At 46.8% G+C, this 19075-nt stretch overlaps 1 long non-coding RNA gene across 1 annotated transcript in view; it reads left to right on the top strand.

Moving 5' to 3' along the window:
* Positions 1 to 11235: 11235 nt before the first annotated feature.
* LOC143443495 (uncharacterized) overlaps positions 11236 to 19075 on the top strand; it is a 46975-nt gene continuing 39135 nt past the window's right edge. The window contains exons 1-2 of the long non-coding RNA XR_013112547.1: positions 11236 to 11575; positions 15574 to 15685. This is a non-coding gene — a long non-coding RNA (uncharacterized LOC143443495). The remainder of the gene's footprint in view (positions 11576 to 15573; positions 15686 to 19075) is intronic.

The following is a 19075-nucleotide window of genomic DNA, read 5'->3' as shown; positions in this document are numbered from 1 at the left end:
GCAGAGTGGCATGATCTCTATGGGCTTACCCTTGTAATAGACGTCCCCTGACTTAGGAAACAGATACCTGATAGACCTCCATTCCCTGGTGCTTAACTTGTCAGTGAGCAAAGGGGAAGGAACACTGTGTTGGTGTCATCTATAACCTCGGGGCTATGATTCATTACTCAGCTTAGAACAACGGAGTTGAAGACAACCAGCTTGCTGGATGAATTAAGGAGTTCGGGCATGGAACCCTAACTGTCCCTGCCATGATGTCTACAGATGGTAAATTGCTGGCTCCTTCTGTATCCTTGATCCCCCAAGCACAGCCAGGTCCATCCAGAAAAAAAAAAAACAAACCAAACAAACAAAAACCACACACCTTCTCACCTTCTGTGTTTCACAGCAGAGTTTCTAGGGCAGTGCTTCTCAACCTTCCTAACTCTGCAACCCCTTAACACAGCTCCACATGTAATGGTGACTCCCCAGCCACAAAATTAGCTCCATTGCTACTTCATAACTGTAATGTTGCTACTGTTATAAATTGCATTGTAAATATCTGTGTTTTCTGATAGTCTTAGATGAGCCCTGTAAAAGGGTCTTTTGATACCCCCTTCAAGGAGTCTCAACTTGTAGGTCGAGGACCATTGCTCTAGGACCTTTATTAGGTGTGGTGTACTACAAACCCCAAGGTCAAGCCACAAGCCACATGTTACAACATCTTCCTGGTGACATCTGTCCGTCCTGAGGATATATATACCTGTATGCCCTAGGAAGCCACAGAGAGATGCCTCTGAACAAAGTGCCCCACCCATCTGGGCACTGCTCACTTTGTGACCAGGTCATTCTTTCCTATGGGCTTGTTTCATGTATTGTAAGCAGTGTTCCTGACCTTGTCTGCCAGATGCCTGTGGCAGCCCCTCCTTGACCACCAACAAATGTCCCCAGACATTGACAAATGTCCACTGGGGGAAAGGTCACTCTTGAATAAGAAATTCCACCCCAGGGAAGGCTCTAGGGTTGAGAAAACACACAGTAATCATTCAACAGGCCTTACCTGGGGTACGAACCTTTAGCCTCCATAAGAGTCCAAGAATCTGTTTCCCTAGCACAGCACTTGGTGGGAAAGAGGCAGTCTGGATGGTAAGAACTCACTTCAAAACCAGAAGCCATAGCTACAAACTCCCGTAAACCCTCTGCTTTCATAGGGAACCCTTTAGGCAACTGCATCTTCCTACCCATGCCCCATTCCCCAGGTTGGGGAATGAGTGAGCCCTGGGAGCGGTGTGTCTGCTCATAGTGCAGACTGATGTAGTCTTACTGTTAGCTCCCACTTCTTACCTCTCAAGGCAGTAGGAGCCGGCCAGAATAAACTGTCTCTTAAGTTGCTTTTGTTTGGGAATTCTGTCATAACAGCAAGGAAAAAAAATGGAGACAATTTTTTCCACGTTTGTACTTTAGCTCTAGGCTCTATCTAGTGGGATTTCAAATAGAAGCCAAGATGCATGTTTCGCTGGATCCTTCCAGTGGCAGCCAATCTCTGCTCTGGCTCTTTCTCCGCACACAGAAGTTAATGTTCAACTTTCCATGTTGTGACAGAGGCTCCTGGCTGTTGCTCATGACGCACTATCCCCTCCCTAGCAGAACCACAAGTTTATTTGAACTAGCAATACACTCAAGAAAAAGACAACATTCCTGTGTGACTTAGAGTCAGGTGAGTGTGTGACTGCAGACACATAGGACTTTTGGGAAGACTGAAAATTGCTGATATCTGTAGAAGATACCCACTTATTTTCCTTCCCTACGTCTACTGGAATGTGTCTGGAATAGCTTGGGCTCCTGCAGCCGTCTTGGGCCATGGGGTGACTCAAGAATAGAGAACATTCTCTCTGTGTTAACGAAGCGAAATGAGGAACCTGGATATCCACAGGCACACTGACTCTACCACACCACGCCCAGACTGCTTGCTTCTAGAATTTTGTATGTTCTGGAAAGAGGTTCTAACTTGTTTAAACTGTCATTTGAGATTTTCTAGATTTGGCATTTAGTATGCACATGTGCGGCACACACATGTGACTTCTCATGAATTAGAAACCTCGCAGGGAGCTACATTTTCCATTAGAATGTGTGTTAACTGTGACCACATGCCTTCACTGGGGCAGTATTTGGCCCCTAAAGAGGGAATAAGTTCTTTAGAGAATGGCCCCTGTTTTTTTCTGCTTGTTGCCCATAGTCCCAGCTCGACAGGCGCTCCAGTGTTTCGTGCATGCCCAGTGAAGCATGCCCCTTCCCCGAATCAGGCATAAAGGCAGAGTGACCTTCCTACCTGAGCATCAGATTGGACTCTGTTGTTTTCTGGTTGGCTGACAGCACCCAGCACCCACCTGACTGGGCAGAGGGAGTCTGGCTTCATTAGAGCAGAAGGACAGAGGACAACTCCTTAGCTTAAACTGAACTCTGGGGTATTGTCAGAGAGGGGCCATGCAGGAGGAAGGTGTAACAGGTCCCCAGACCTTAGCACAACTGACGCTGCGAGGGAAGTACCACTCAGCCCTTGGGAGCCCAGCACAGAGGCAGCAGCACCTGCCAAACTGGAAACAAAGACCCAGTCCATCAAACTCCACAATTCTAGGGAAGTCCCTAAATGTACTAACCTTGATTTTTGGCTTTTGGCTAACTGCTTTTGCTAACTAAGGTGTACCAACTTCGTATGTGGTTTTTTTGTGCTTAAAAGCCCACCTGAGAAAGACCCAGGACTGCACTTATGTCCTGACTACCCAGTGTAGTTGCCTACTGGATAATAAGGACTTCTATTGGCTTAAACCTGTATCTGAGTGGTCTTCTTTGGTAGATACCTCATAACATTTCTGGAGACCCACCAAGATTCCCAAAGACAAGACCTCGAGACACTGGGGATCTTGTAGACCCTTGGAGTGGGAAAGAATGCAGCGGTCAAGGGACTTGTAGGGGCTGTGTAACCTGAGATATGCCAGGGTTCTGGGACTCCCTCTATAACGCATTGGAGGAATCTGACACCTTCACAGCAGAAGGGAACAAAATTGATTGTCACCCACTTGGTCTGTCACTTCAAGGAGTAAAACTCTCTGAAGCACCTTCTATTTAGGACACAAAGGAGAGGCCCAGTGTAGCCATTGATTCAGTTTTGGGGATCCAGTGAGATGTCACTGGACTCGTATGGTCTGTTCAGGTGTATGAATGTGTAGTTACCACCCCTGGTTGTCTTTACTCTGTGTCTCTCTGTGTGTTTGTCAGTTTTGTTGGCTAGGGAAATAGATCTAAAGTGGTCGGGAGAGTGATCCTCTCAGGGACCTCAGTGGCCGCTGCTCCTGTAATCCCAAGATGCTGCATTTTTTTCTCACAGGCTCACAAGCTTGTGCTGAGCTGCCTGCTCACACCTTGCACCCCTTCCAGACACTATGGCTGTATCAACATTGGTTGCTACTATGGTTGTATCAGTGGTAACAGCTCTGCCCTTATCTCAGGGGTGATTTTGGGCTGGGATCAAATTTTGGACCATCTGGAAAATAGATTGGCTCTTTTTTTGGAGTTGGGTTTGCCCAGTGATGGTCCAGGCCATTTAGAACATAGTGACTTGGAGACCCCACCTACCCCACCTACCCTATCTACTCTTTATTGACCAGTGGCTTTCTTTGTTTGGAGGATATCCCACCATCCCATTCCCCTACCATCCTCCACCCCGATCCCAATTAAAACCTGTATTCCCTTGTTGGGGACACTAGTCCTTTTGGCTCAGCCAGGTCATCCAGAGAAACCCCAAATCTCTGTCTGTTTTCTCAGTTCTGCTGGAAAAAATTCACTCAGCCCCAGACCCCCGTTCCAGCTTCTGGAGCATCATAGCTCCCAGCTCTGAGTGCTTCACCATTTGAGCTCTCTTGTCCTTACTCTGCTCCTTGGAGCATCCACTCAGCTCCAGGAGCACCAAGGAACATTACTGTTCTTTTTCTCTTTGTCTCATGTGGCTTCTTTCTCTGCAGCCCCACTTGAGGCCTGGTCCCATTCTTGTGTAGAGGGCAGGAGAGGCCTGGGTGCCACTGCTGTCTGTCTTCTGCCATCTGCTTGAAAGTAGGGTGCACACAGGGAAAATACAATAGTCCCCTGAGTCATGTGCTCTCTGGGAAGGAGAAGCAGCGTAGTCTGGACAGACTCTTCTTCTCTTCTCTCTGACTGACTTCGGATCCCAATACTGACCAAGGTATGAAAGCTCTAGATAACTTTGCCTGACCCTTTTCAGGACTGAGGGAAACTGCTAGAAACTACTGCTTTTGTTATGTACTTGGCCCCAGATATTAGAAATGAAACTTCCGAGCTGTGCAGTGGTGGCGCACGTCCTTGCTGTCTTCACTCAGTAGGCAGAGGCAGGTGGACCTTTGAGTTTGAGGCCAGCCAGGTCTACAGAGTGAGTTCCAGGACAGCCAGGGCTACATAGAAAAATCCTGTCTCAAAAAAACCAAAACAACAACAACAACAACAATAACAACAACAAACCCCCCAGCACTTGGGAGGCAGAGACAGGCGGATTTCTGAGTTTGAGGCCAGCCTGGTCTACAGAGTGAGTTCCAGGACAGCCAGGGCTGTACAGAGAAACCCTGTCTCGAAAAATCAAAACAACAGCAACAACAACAGCAGCAGCAACAACAACAAAACCTAAGAACCCAAAACCAAACAAACAAAAAGAAATTTCAGGAGTTATGAGGGTTTGAGAGTATTTGTTTAGGTCCCAGTTACTGGAAATTGCTCAAAAGGTTTATAATAACTGTGACTCTGTAGAAGAAAAAAGCAAAACAAAACAGAGAAGAGACCCCAGAGGAGTAAGCCAGAGATAGTACGAAAGGAAGAGGGAAAAGGATGTCCCATCTTCTGTAACTGATTACAAAGAGTAGGGGGGACCTTGCTCAGGCGCTGGGATCCTGGGAGAGGTCAGTGGCCTGTCTGTTCCAAAGACTTGATTCTTCTGGTTGGCTGGTTTGTTTTTGTGCAGTTGAAGCTATAGCTGAGCTAGTAAAACAACCAACCAACCAACCAACCAACAAACAAACAACTGGCTGGCTTTGGGCCAGGAACTGCTCCTAATCACCTGTACTCTACAGAGGCCCTTCTGAGGGAGAGCCCATAGAGGTAGACATACAGTGTCTAAATCATACATGATCTGGCACTTCTCCTGGACCAGCCCTGTATCTGATTCTGTAAACCTTCAGCCATCAGCTTAGCCAGCCTGCTGCCAGATGATAACCCAGCAGATCCTCTCTAAGACAGCAACCAAATTACAGTCATCAGATTCTACCGACCAGATGAGGGCCACAGCTCATCTGTGATCTTTCAGTGCAGACAAGCAGGTCCCCTGGCACCTATCCAGCAGGAGCTTGCAGCTCAGCTTGTCCAGGCAGGTGCTGACATGTGAAAGTGCTCGTGGTCTCAGTGAAAGAAGGACTCAAGCAACTTCAGTTCCCAACTCAGCCCTGGTCCCTGCTGCCCCTGTGGCCTGGCTGCAGCATCTTCCTCTTGCTCTGGGATTGGGGGACTAGGAGCCTCTAGCCTTTGCACCAAACTCAGCTGCGGCTACAGTCTGTACCTTCCGAAAGGGACTGGAGCAGTTCAACCCATCAGATCTGAAGAGGACTCCTGTATGGGAACAGTTTTAGGTAGAATCAGGTATACTGAGGCCACAGTTGTCACCTTGGATAGGGCAGTGTGGGCTCAGTCCCTCGGCCAAGGGACTGAGTTTCTGATGTCAACTCAGGCACTTCAGTCGGGGAAGGGCAAAGCCATCACTGTATATGTGGTTGGTATGTGTGTTCATCGGGCCCTCTATAAAGAAACAGGGGGCTCCTCACCTCATCTGGAAAGGAAACAAAAAACAAAGAAGGAATCCTGTTCCTTTTAGAGGCCACATGGCTGCCAAGAGAGGTAGTCATTGTCTTCTGCAAAGGGCATCAAAAGGGGAATCCCCAGAGGCCCAAGGGAACAGGAGAGCAGAGTTGGTCACCTGGAAGGTGGCCCTAGAACCAGTGGGGCCTCTCCAGATCCTGGCTACCCTGACTGAACCTAAATTGCTCCAGATCCCAATCTACATGCAAAGAAACCTTGTGGGCAAACCAAACAGGAGACAAATGGGTGATGGTTTTTGCCAGATGAGAGACCTGCCATTATCGGAACACAGATGGTCTGCAAACTCCACCAGGCCCATATTTGGGGGCAACTAAAACTGCTGAGTTACTCAGGCCCAGCTATTTTAGATTTAAAAAGAAATTCCTAAATTTGGGTTGCTTTTTTTCTGTGGAGTCCAACAATGGCCTGGCCTTCATGGCCAAATTTTTTGTAAATCTGTCAAAGGTCCTAAGTGTTGATTAGAAACTATATTGTGCTTAGGGACCACAAAGCTCAGGACAGGCAAACTAAATATGTTCTTGAGACCAGAGGAAATTGGGCCAGCCTTTTGCCTCCTAAGAAGGGCCCACACCTTGTGGTCCTCACCACCCATATGGCAGTGAAAGTCACCGGCCAACCTGTGGACCCATTAACCAAGCTGAAGCAGGCCACAGAAGATGACAAATAGGTTGTCACTAGGCCTTCAGCACCCCCCAATATAAGATTGACACAGGTCCTATAATTATGATTGTTCTATTTTGACATTTTTGTCTCTTCATGGGAAAGGCCCCAAGACCTGACTATGGGAATTAAGAAAGGCCAGAACAGGGGAGCTCATGGCTAATCTATCCAAAGACCCAACCCATCTCCCAGGTAGATTTCTGTAAAATATGGCATCCAGAGGTACCAGAGGGATGGTTTGCTCACTCCTAGTGAGGAGCACACCCTGGGGCTGTGAGCCCACCTGTGAAGAGAAGGGGCTCCAACCTCTCTAGTACTATGCCTGCCTGGCTACCCAGTCCCACCTCCAGCTGTTAAAAGCCATAGCATACTGATCTCTTCGTTGTCCTAGTACGGAAACCATCATTACCTACCTGTGGTCACAGGCAATGCAATCCCATATCCATAAAGATTGGGGTCTGACAGGAAGCTTCCCATTCATTATTGGTTATACCTGAATGGTCCAGACCCAGGCAGCAAATTTACTATCCAAAAGAAACCTGCACCTAGAGTCATCCAGCCCATTGGCCCAAACAGATCCATTTTGATAACCCCAGAATTTGAGCCACCTAAGGTGTCAAGCCCCAAATCTCAATTCCTCAGGAATCCCTTTGGTAGCCTCAGATAAAAGTCTAGGAGGCAGCAGAAGCCAGGTGCTCAGTGTTCGGGATGCTAGAAAGAGTTTATCAGTTCCTTAAACATTCTCAACCAGACATAGGTCATGACTGCTGGCTATGTCTGGATCCCAAGCCCTCTTATATTGGGATCAAAATTAATCAAACAATAAGCCCTACTTCCAGCCCTAACAGCTATAAATGAGACCAACCTAAGATCATCTTGGGGAACCTCCAAGAGAAGAGTACCTGTTTAATGTCACCAAGATATCCCCTAGAGAGTTCCCCTGTGCAGATTTTTACAGCCATATGTAGCAGGTTAATTCCAGGAATGGCATTTGAGTGTATTTTCAGACCCCAGAGTCTACCTGGCTTGTTTGCACTAATGGCTTAATCAAGTGTGCATCTTCTGAATTATTTGCACAGGAGGAGGGCCCACTCCTTTGTGTCCTTGTGCGTGGGGAGCCAACAGAAGGTGGCTATCATCCTTGCAGCCATCTTGAGCCATATACCCTGACAAGAGACTTGTTTACAATAACCTTCAACAGCTGAGCACACTCTGATAACATCTTGTTTTAGATACCCTGGATTTTCCCTTGGGTGTGTGAGACTTAAAGGTGTGATTTAGAGATAAGACTTAAAGGCATGACTTAAAGGCGTGGCTTAGAAGTGAGACATATAAAAGGTGAGAGGGAGACAGAAGAAATCACTTGACACTTGACACTTGGACTAGACACTTGGAAAAAGCAACTTGAAACTGGGAAAGAGACTAGCAACTTAGAACTAGGATTAGGACTTGAGACTTGGTGCTGAAGCCCAGGACCTGAGACTTGGTACTAGGAACTAGGGATTTGGAGAGAAGAAGAGAGACTGAAGAATAAACAGGATTGAATCACACTCTGCCTGGTCTCCATTCTTCATGTTTGTCCTCACTCTCTCTCTTGCTGAACCCCATGGACCGGAGCAGCTTGGGGCAGTACGAGCTGGAACAATTTAGCCCCCAAGGCTTTTGGCAGTGTGGGTTCCAACATTGACAGAGCGGTCCATGACAGTTTGGCCCCCAAGCGTGGGGCAGAGTGGCTCTCAACACTTGTGCAATGCTATACCACCAGTGTTCATCTATAACAGGGAAGAGGCACTAAAGTCTAGATTCTGGGCTTCCCCGTGTGCAGGGAGCTGTCCCCATTCTCATTCCCCTGTTGGTGGGGCAGGCATTGTATGCTTTGCTGCAGTTTTAACTTCAGTCCTAGTAATGAGGAATAAAAACTTTAAGGAAATACATGCTCAAGTAGACATAGACCTGGACCATGTAGAACATTTTGCTTTCCATGTGGAAGCCCAGGGGGTCTTTGTATGACACTGGGAGAAACTTGTGAATTTTTATGCCAACCAGTCAGGGGTAATTAGAGGAAGTTTAGCTATGGTCAGAAATAATCTTCAGGAAAGAGAAAGGAGATGTCAAGAATCTAACAACTGGTTCCAATCTATGTTTTCCTGGTTCCTGGTTATCCACTCAATAGCCATGGCTGTGTCATCAGTCCTTTTGCTCCTAGTTCTCACTGTAGGATCCTGCTTGATCAACTGCCTGCTTAGTTCTGTTAAACAAAGACTAAATTCTGTTAAACTATTACTGCTAAGGAAACGATCTAACCACCTGCCCACGATTTGACTGAAGCCCATAGAACAACCCCCCAGCTCCCAGTAGGCCGCCAGATCTTAGCACAACACTGATGCCACAGTGGAGGTACCATTCAAGCTTGGAACCCAGAATGTAGGTAGTAACTCCTGCCAAACCAAGCACCAAGACCCAATCCATCAAAGTCCATAGTTCTGAGAAAGTCCCTAAATGTACTTGGTTTGGGGCTTCTGTACTTCCACTTCTGGCTAACTGGTTCTTGCTAACTAAGATGTGCCAACTCGGAATGTGGTTTTTGTACTTAAAAGCTCACCGTGAGAGAAAGGCTTGTGACTGTATCCAGGTCCCAAAAACCCAGTGTAGTCTCTGGCTGGCTAATAAGGGCTTGCTATTGGCTTGAATGTGTGTCTGAGTGGTCTTCTCTGGTGGGTACTTCAGAACAAAGTGGGAGTAGTTAAGGGCACTCAGGATGCTTTCCTGTCACCATAGAGATGGCGGGTTAGTAAGCTTTTCATAACTCTGGCCTCCTCTTGTCCCATCCCATTTCTCCTCCTTGCTTTCCTCCTATCCTTGCTCTGGTGAGTAGTGGCAGTGGTCACCGTATAGTGTCACCTATCACATGACAGTTCATACTCCTCCCAGAGCCCTATTTGTGTAATGTCCTTAGGTCTTATTATCATTCCCAGTATCTGGAGGGACAAACTGAAGCTTAGCAATGCTGTGCTTGCTTGGCATGCCTAAGGTCTTTCAGAGGCCATGCTTCTGCTAGGTATTCTATCTAACCCACTTACAACACCCAAGCATTTAACCATTGGGGCATACTCACAGTCTTAGGCAAAAGCCATCTCATGCAATGCTAAGTTCTGAGTGTGTGCTCCCTGGGGAGGAATTCCATGCCAGATGGCCTGTGCGTGTCTCAAAGTTGCATCCGAAGATGTATTTCCCTCAACAGGCTTGCAGACAAGCCTGGCCCATTTGGCTTTTACTGGGTGTCACCGTTCCATCGATCAGGCACGCCTGAGTCCAGAAAGCTGTTTTCCTGCATTTTTTATAGCTGCTGGAGACTCCATTAAAGGTGCATTCAGTCAGTGCTTGACAGTGACAGAGCCCAGTCGCTCACCAGCCCTCTCTCCGGAAATTTATAGAGATCGTAAAAGCTTTGCAGGGAATCCTCTAGCCCCAGCACTGGGGTTGCAGAGTGGCTCCTTTCGAAGGCAGTGTGCCACAAGGGACCATTTAGTGAACTGGGTTTTCCTACCCTGGCCCCATGCCACAAAATCCAGGCCAGGAAATGGACAAGCCCAGAGAGGAAGGGAAATAGTGTCTGCTCATCCTTTGGTCCCCTTCTCACTTTTTCCAAGGGCCAGGAGCTTGTCAATGGAGTATTGACCTTAACTACGGTTTGTCACCTAAATTTCTGCTCTGTTGAAATAGCTGGAGTTGTGGAGTTGGCCACGCACCTTCTTCAGCACCCCACCCCATCACACATCTGAAGAGGCAAGTGGCTGGCCCCTGGCATGTTCAGTTTGAAGCCATGCCGGAGAAGACCCCAATGGCTCTGGTGCCCTCCTGCTGACTTAGTGTCCCATACCGCTGCTTTTCACTGTCCCCCTCTGGGCCCCTTCCTCTAGCTGTGGATTCTGAACTCACAGACAGACAATCAAACTCCTTCCAAGTTGCCAGATGGCACTATTAAATGGCTCACATCCTCAGAGATTGCACCATCTTGGGCTTGTGGTCCCCAGCCTTGTCTCCTTCCTCTTCCTCTGCATCTGTCTGTATCCCAAGGGGCTGGTCCCTCAGGCTACATTGTACAAACAACCTTGTCAGCTGCTTTCCAGTTGCACTGGTCTGTGGAAAGGCACAGGCTGTGAGGTAGAGGTGGGCTGGGGACATGGACAGGACTGGGAGAAAAAGGAAGGAGAAGCCAGACAGACTTTCTCTGCCTCCTTTCTGTCTTAAGCTCCTCTCTGGTTCCGGTTTCTGTCAGGTGTCCCTAGCTTCTGGGTTTACCCACTAGGCTATTCTTTTTGTCTACTGTAAGGGCAGCTGCATCTGTCCAACTGCCAAGCATCTCTGGACTTACTGTCCCCAGGTCATCATCTCTTAACACTATCCCCACCTCTGTCATCAGCTCTCTGCCTTACATGGCTTCCATTGTAGATAACCAGGGTGGTCTGTTTTCATCAATGACACAGGGAGAGAGGCCACCTGGAACTTCTTGTACAGGACACCAGTCAGCAGAGAGAAAAGGGGTTAGAAGGGACTGACAGAAAAGTAGTGCGGTGCCCTTCCCCCAGGCCTGAGAAAGCCTGCAAGCTTTTTTACCACAATAGACCAAGCAATAGTAGGACCTGAGATGCATTACCAGCCTTGGCACCTTGGAGCCTGCTACCTGAGCTAAGAAGAATGGACTGCCTGCTGAGCTAGCCTTGACACCTTCCAGACTGCTATCTCCTTGCCCAGCCCCTGGGCTGAACCGAGAAGAGACTCTGGAGGGGTGGGCTTCCCCTTTATATGTGAAAGCAAATTATTAAACTTCGGGCCTTGATCAGAATACTTTGTCTTGGCCCCACGTTTCTCTCGCCCTCCATTCCCATTTAATTCCCAGGTTTCCTCTCAGGAGAACCCTGTAACCGTAGTTGCAGGCAACTACATAGTGCCAAGAAAGAGAAAAAAAGAAGAGCATTTAGCATGGCTGCACTCCTGTGTACAGGTATGCCTGAAGCCCTTGGGCTTTGTCTTTACAGAAGCAAACTTTTCTGCTTTATAATTTTCTTATTTTATTAGTATTTTCCCTCAGACCAATTGACTCCTGTTCATTTTACTAACACTCAGAATCCTTTTAGAAACATGGAATTTAGTAAGAGGCAAGATGTTTTTGTTTGTTTGTTTTTGTTTTCAGTGGAATTGAATGGTTCTCCATCACAGGTAATAAATTTCATTAGGGCAGAAGTGATTTTTGGAGAAATTCATGGAAGAATATTTAGTTAGCCCAGTTTGTAGTGTTTTATATTCTTGTGTTCCGGGAAGAGCCCCCCCCCCCAAAAAAAAACCCAAACCAAAACAACAACAACAAAAAAACCCCCCAAAACAAAAACAAAAAAAACAAAACAAAACAAAAAAAAAAACCAAAAACCTAGATCTTGGTTGCGCATTGATTTTTGATTCTAAAAATTGTATACAACTCTGATTAATGCAAGGTCTCTGTGCTCATATGGGTATATGTATATGTTAAATTTGATCATATCACAATGCTCTATGTGTAGTTTAGAGTATGTCAATCATATTTTATGGAGTGCTAAAAGGCAGAACATAAAAACCAAATGGGAATGATATTCAGCCATAAAAAGAAACCAACTGTCATCACCTGGATGCTGTTTGGTCCTTTGGAAGGTTCTCAGACTTATCTTATGGAGGAAGCCAGACACAAGCAGACCTGTGCTACATGTGGTACCACATGTAAGCAACTCTAGAAAGCAGTGCAGCCTACTTTGGGAGGTTCTTTGATGGGAAATCCCATTGCAACCTAATCCCCATTAGAGGCCTCAGAACTGAGAGATGGTTCAGAGGTTAAGGGAGCTTGCTGCTGCAGAGGACCCAACTTCCGTTCTTAGCACCCATACCAGGTGGCTCACAACGCACTATATTATAGGGTCTATAAGTTCAAGTCCAAGAGAGCATTTTCTGACCTCCATAAGCATTAGTAAGTACATTCTCACTTTTTGCAGGTCAGTGGTGAGACAGCTGAGAGGCAGCTGGCCACATCTGTATGATCTGCAAATCTAGTGCCCCACTGCCAAGAGACTTGAAATTTCCTGAGAACTGATTTGATAACAACAAAATGTCTTTATGCTCACTGAGTGGCTTTGATAGGCTCTGGCCTGATGATGACAAAGTGGCTTGTCATGTGTCTCTGAGCATGGATGACCCAGAGTGCTGACATTGAGACTGGTGACAATGAGATGCCCATGGGGACTTAAGGCTTGCTCTGGCACTGAGAGGGCTGGGGTAGGACAGGGACCAGAGTGTGGGGCTGTTGGCTCAAGGAGGGCAAGATGGTCTCTATACTATGGCCAGCAGAAGTGGCAACCGAGAGTCTCTTTATACTTCTGGCCTTCTCTCCTTTGTCCCTTCTTCCTTGTTGGCAGAACCTGGCCATCCACTTCCATATGCTGTGTGACTCTAGATTCAGCAGGATCTTCATAACACAGCGACTTGCTCTGTCCTTAAGGGTCTTTGAGGGCTGGGAATCTGGTTGTGGCTCAGCTGGGTCCTCCACTTTGAGTTTTACACAGTTAAGGTGCCAGTCTGGGGGTTTTATCTGCTAGTTCTCAACCTGTGAGACACAACCCCTTCAGAGATCGAATGACCCTTTCCCAGACTTTGCCAAAGACCATCAGAAAACACAGATACTTACATTACATATCATAATAGTAGCAATGAAATTAATTTTATGATTGGGGGGTCACCACAACATGAAGAACTGTATTAAAGGGTCACAGCATAGGAAGGTTGAGGATGCCTGTGCTAGTGTGACTGGGGCAGGGTCACCTTCAGTTATATAGTAGTAGGGGTATGGTCGCCTTTGAAGTACTGGACTGGGCATCTTGGCTTTTCTGCTTGTTGGCAGAGCAACACTTCTTTACTACATGGTGCTACCCAAAGGGAGAAGCACAGGGAGTGTTGTGAGAAGGAGAGGGTGAGGTGGAAGGGAGGGGAGAGAAGAGGGGGGAGGGGAGGGAAGGAGGAGGAGGAAAAAAGAGGAAGAAAGGAGAAGACAGGTGGGGGAGGAGCACAGAGAGAGTGAAGCAGGGATAAGCCAACACACTTGTACTCAGTCTCTGAATTGGTATCTGGTTACATTGCCGAGTTTTGTCAGAAGCGAGCTGTAGTCTGGGAAGCCAGGTGGCTTGGTAAAAAACTGATCGTTCAAAGGACAACTCTGGTTCTCAGCACCCACATTAGGTTGCTCATAACTGCTTTAAGTCCAGGTCCAGGGCCACCCAACACCTCTGGCATTCTTAAGCTACTGGACTTGTATGCACATACACTCACACAAATAGATACATAACGTAATCCCAGCACTGGGGTGATAGAGACAAGTCAACCCTTGAGGCAGTCAGCTTAGCCTACTTGGCAAGAGCCAGGCCAGTGAGAGACCCTGTTTTCAGCTTTTTTTTTTTTTTAGATTTATTAACTTTCTATCAGTGCTCTATCTGTATGTGCACCTGCCTGCCGGAAGAGGGCATCGGATCCCATTACAGATGGTTGTGATTCCCAGCCACCACATGGAACTCAGGACCTCTAGAAGAGCAGCCAGTGCTCTTAACCACTGAGCCATCTCTCCAGCCCCTGAGACCCTGTTTTCAAAAACATTGGATGGTGGTATTTTCTGGTTTCTACACTCATGTGCTCATGCATGCACAGACACACACAGTAGGGCAATCCCACCTCTAACACACACACAAACACACACACACACACACACACACACACACACACACACACACACACACGAAGGAGCAAGCTCCCAAGCCTACATTTGAGTGGTGGAAACTGCATGAAGGCATAAGAAACCAGGAGCAGAAGCAGCAGGAACTGTGTGGATGACTGTCAGCCATGGCAATGATCTTTTGTTGCCCCTGCTCCAGTCTAGATGGGGAACACACCGAATGGGAAGTGCAGTCATCAGCACAGGTATTCCTGCAGCAGAACATAATGGACAGAACTGACTTAGAAGCTAAGTGGGGTATTGGCCAGATGCCATAGCTGGAAAATTTTTTATTCCTACCCAAACTCACGGTGAACTTTATCCTCCGTGCAGTGGTGTTAGGGGCTGGTGAGATATTTGAGAAAGAACTGGAGCACAGGGCCACCACCAGCAGTTATAGATTGGATGCCTTTTTTGAAGGATAAGTGGTAAGTTCCCACGGGAGTGGATTCATCGTGCTACTGGCTATCTACATAGGCTCTGGGGATTGAACTCAAGCTCTCAGGCTTGCAGGCCAAGTGCCTCTACCCTCCCAGCTGTCGTTCTGGCTCAACACACACATTTTCCTATGCTGGCAGAAACAAGGTAGCTATTATCATACGTCAAAAGCATAAAGATAGCCAGGGAAGGTTCCAGGTGTTTCCTATGCCTGAGCCCATTTTGACTTGCACAGAATATCTATTATCTTTAAGCTAGCTTTATAAAATAGGTAGCAATGTCAAGCCCCTTGGCAGATGAGGAAACTGAGGCTCAGACAGATAAATGATCTGTCCAGGTTTGCAAAGACATTAGAAGAAAAGACAGGAAGCTGACTCAGGCAGTGGGACTGGAGTTCCTCAGCACAGGGGCCAGAATTTTCTGGACTAGGTTTTAATCAATGCTGTTTCTCATGAGCTGGTGGCATAGCTCCCGGGAAATGACAGGTCTATGGGGATCAAACAGGAAGCAAATGGAGGCACTGTGTCATGGTTCAAGAACTTCTACACACACACACACACACACACACACACACACACACACACACACTCAGACACACATACACACAAAGGCACAGATACAGAGAGAGACAGACTCAGATATAGACATACACATACACAGAGAGAGAGAGAGAGAGAGAGAGAGAGAGAGAGAGAGAGAGAATGAATGAATGAATGGACACGTGATTATCTGCTTTGTTCTTGTCAAAACTTCAGACTACCTTTTTTGTCTGTCATGCCTAGGGTATTGTGGATCCACAGCCAAGTGACCCAGCAGTGGTGAGAAGACTGTGTCTGAGCTCTGCGTGTGACCAGATGACCTCCCATGGGAATGGTTTCTTTATCATCATATCAGGTTGTTATAAAGTCACTTGAGCTTCTTTGCCTTTTTCTTGCTTCTTCTCTCCCCATACAGAACTAAGTCCATGTCCTATCATATACAGAAGGTTGTTCATTCTCATGTGGGAAATGCTGGGAGAAAAGACGGAGTCCATGTGTGTCTGCTATGTGGTGCCACCTTAACTGGCAGGCATGTGGCAGCTGCCTGTGTCAATTATGCTGCTTCCTCTTGGTGGGTTGGTGGGGAGGCAGCAGAGAGTATCTGAAGGGAAGACAAGTGCTCAAGGTAAGAAAGGAAGGCTCCGTGTCTGTCCCATCTGATTGACAACACAGCCTCCTATTCCTTCCAATCAGGGGCTTCCTGTTCTACAGTTCATGTTACTTTTCCCTAAAGCCACAAGAGTGGTCTGGAAAATGCATCTTGGTCAATTAGCTTCTGGTCTTTCCACATGGTATTTAGCAGTCAGTGGATTCCTTTGAAGAAAAAGAATGTGGCACATTTAATGATTTGGTAGGTACATCTTGAAGGCATGATGGACAAGGACAACATAGAGGAAACAGGTCAGATCTTGGTGCCAGGCAGTTTGCCTGTGAGAGCTATCTTTGTTGTGTGTAGCCTGGAGGCCTGAGGATGTTACAACAGCAGTAGGTGGTTACTGTCATGTGCCATTTACAACAGGGATACATATAAAAAATCATTAGGCAGTTTATGTGTGTGTGTGTATACATACATGCATGTAGATGTCAGAGGTCAATTTAGGTGTCTTCCTCAATTGCCCTTCACACCTCTCTCTCTCTCTCTCTCTCTCTCTCTCTCTCTCTCTCTCTCTCTTTCTTTCTTGGTGTGTGTGTATGTATTTTGTGTGTGCATGTGTATGTGTGAAAGTGTGTTCATGTTTGTGTGCATGTATGTGCACGTTCGTGTGTGTGTGTGCATGCATGAGTGTGCATGTGTGTGCATGAGTGTGTGCACGTATGTGTGTGTATGTGTGCGTGTGCATGCATAAGCCAGAGGTCAATGCTGGGTTTTCTCAGCTATGATTCTCCATCTTATTTTCTTGAGATGATGTCTTGCTGAAACCTTCATTGTGTATGGAATCTGCCACTGACCCGTCATTTTTCGATTCTATGGTGTATGAGTAATTTTGTGTTGGCTCTGTATTTCATGTTCTGGAAACAATTAAATAAAATTCTCTCTCTGGCTACCAATGTCACAAGCCAGTTCAATAACAGGGATAGAAGATACTCTCATGGTGTAGCGTATTCTACTGTAAAAGACTCATTTTGGCTGTTCATCTGATCGGCCTTGCTATTACAATCAGAAGGTTGGCAATAGGAGCCACATGATTAATCCTTTCCTATGAAAAGGTTCAAACAATCTAACCGAAGCATGAAGATGGTTGAAATGGTATCATTTTATCAACCAAATTAGCTGTGCATGAGTTCCTTGTGGAAACCAAGGAGAGAGATTCTTGTATTCATGCCAGAGAGACCAGCGACAGAAACTAGAGATGTCGCTAAATGTTGAACGAAGCTCCATTATGAAATGGAAAACTGTATGGGGAATAAGCCTTATCCAAAACCCATAAAAAAAATACAGCTAACTGGCAGAAATACTGAAGTGGTCATTCACTCACAATTAAATATACGACTGTCTTAAATATCCTGGCACATCCTGTTCGGTTGATTCACAGCCGTTCACAGAAGACAGGGAATCCCTGCCTGGAAAGACTTAATGTCCCATTGGTTGTCGCTGCCTCGTTCACAGTTGGAGAAGTGGGATGAGCCCCAATTACCTGGCTTTGCTGACCCTGGTTACTTACTGGACTGACTAATGATGTCACGCATGGTACAGAAGTGACCTCTCCACTCTGTTGTGTTTCCCTCATTCTCCCAAGAAAATCTGCTTGTGATAGTGAAGAAACAAGTCAGCAAAACCAACATGTACAGAGTACGGAAATCACACTGTGCAGAGAGATCTCAAACCAGGTGGCCTGGCTTGCTGAATAGTAATGTCCACACTTTATTGTAGCCCACGCTGTGGCTTCTAGGAAGTTCTTGGAAGCTCAGCCATGTTGTCTTGGTTACTCCTTGCCTTTCTGGTTGCTTACCCACTCTCGGGAGTTAGGGTTTGCTAAATACATCTGGGCTCACGTGATTGATGTGTGGCAGGCAAAGGCTTCTGCTACTGTGTCTGGGCTCAGTGGAGTCGATTATGGTGATTGATTAGTAATGCCTGCTATAGGTACAGGACTGAGGAGGAGTGAGGCATGTGTCATTCATTTGCAATGTGCTTCAAGTGTGAAAGGAGAGTATGGCATGACGTCTTAGGCAGCCGGTAACATTTTTCTGTTCCTCTATGCAGGGTACAGATGAACACTGTAGCCAAGGAGCTCAGAACATTCCCCTCCTTCTTGGCTGCTAAGGTGCTATGTTTCTCTCACAACCAAGTTCTCAGCTCTGGGTGCTGTGAAATCTCAAGCTTGGGTCCCTATATCTGTTTCAGTGGCAAATATCTTTGGCATACTAACACCAGCAGGAAGGAGTATAACAGACTTGATTCTGAAAATCTAGGGAGATCTTGTAGGAGGAGGGAGCAGAGCTATGGTAAAGCAGGAGTGTCATTCTGGCCCCTTTGAAGGACACCCTGAGTTTACTATCATCAACCCCCATAGTCCAGATATAAAAATAGAAGTGGTGATTGATTAGTGATGCCTGCCGTAGATACAGGGCTGGGAAATAATGAGTTGCATCTCATTTTTATGCAATCTGGGCTATGAGGTGATCTGGCACTTCTGGTGTGAAAGGAGAAGTTGTATTTAGGACATAGTGCTGGTAAGATGTACTGGGGATCCGATCTAAGTCTGTCGAGTCTAGTGTACTCTGGCTGTGAAGGTTCTTGAGCCACCCACCATGACAATAGCTTTCAGGAAGCTCATCTCTAAGAGAAAGAGCCTGAGAAGAGCCAAAGGCTCAAGGCCAAAGAAGTCAGCGCTAGCTGTACAGAGGGATTTCCAGGGGACTGGAAAGTCCAGCACTGGAATAGTGTTATGCAAAAGACTTGGTTTGAGAGCTCTGCTGAATAGCTTTCACTTCCTTAGCTCAATGGGGCTCCAGTACTCCCTGCATACCCTGCACTCCCTGCAGAGAGTGGACCTGACTGCCTGGCTGAGTGGGAGCCTGGCTGAACAGAGGGGGAAGTAGCCAGGCAAGAAGAGGCTCCTTCTAAAGAGGCCTGAGGGATTAAATTAGTCACTTCTGAGATCTCCTGTCAGATGAATGATAGAATTTCATCTTCTTGTCACCAGAGCCAGCAGGACATGACAAGCTGGGCATCTTCCTGCTGTTCTCGGAGGAGGGAAGAAAAGAATAAAAGACTCGTGATTCATGCCTCCAGGACAGGCCT

Source organism: Arvicanthis niloticus, chromosome 9, assembly GCF_011762505.2.
Source record: "Arvicanthis niloticus isolate mArvNil1 chromosome 9, mArvNil1.pat.X, whole genome shotgun sequence".
NCBI classification, from domain to species: Eukaryota; Metazoa; Chordata; class Mammalia; order Rodentia; family Muridae; genus Arvicanthis; species Arvicanthis niloticus.
Note: the sequence above shows the minus strand (reverse complement) of the source record. Positions and strands in the feature narration are given on the sequence as shown.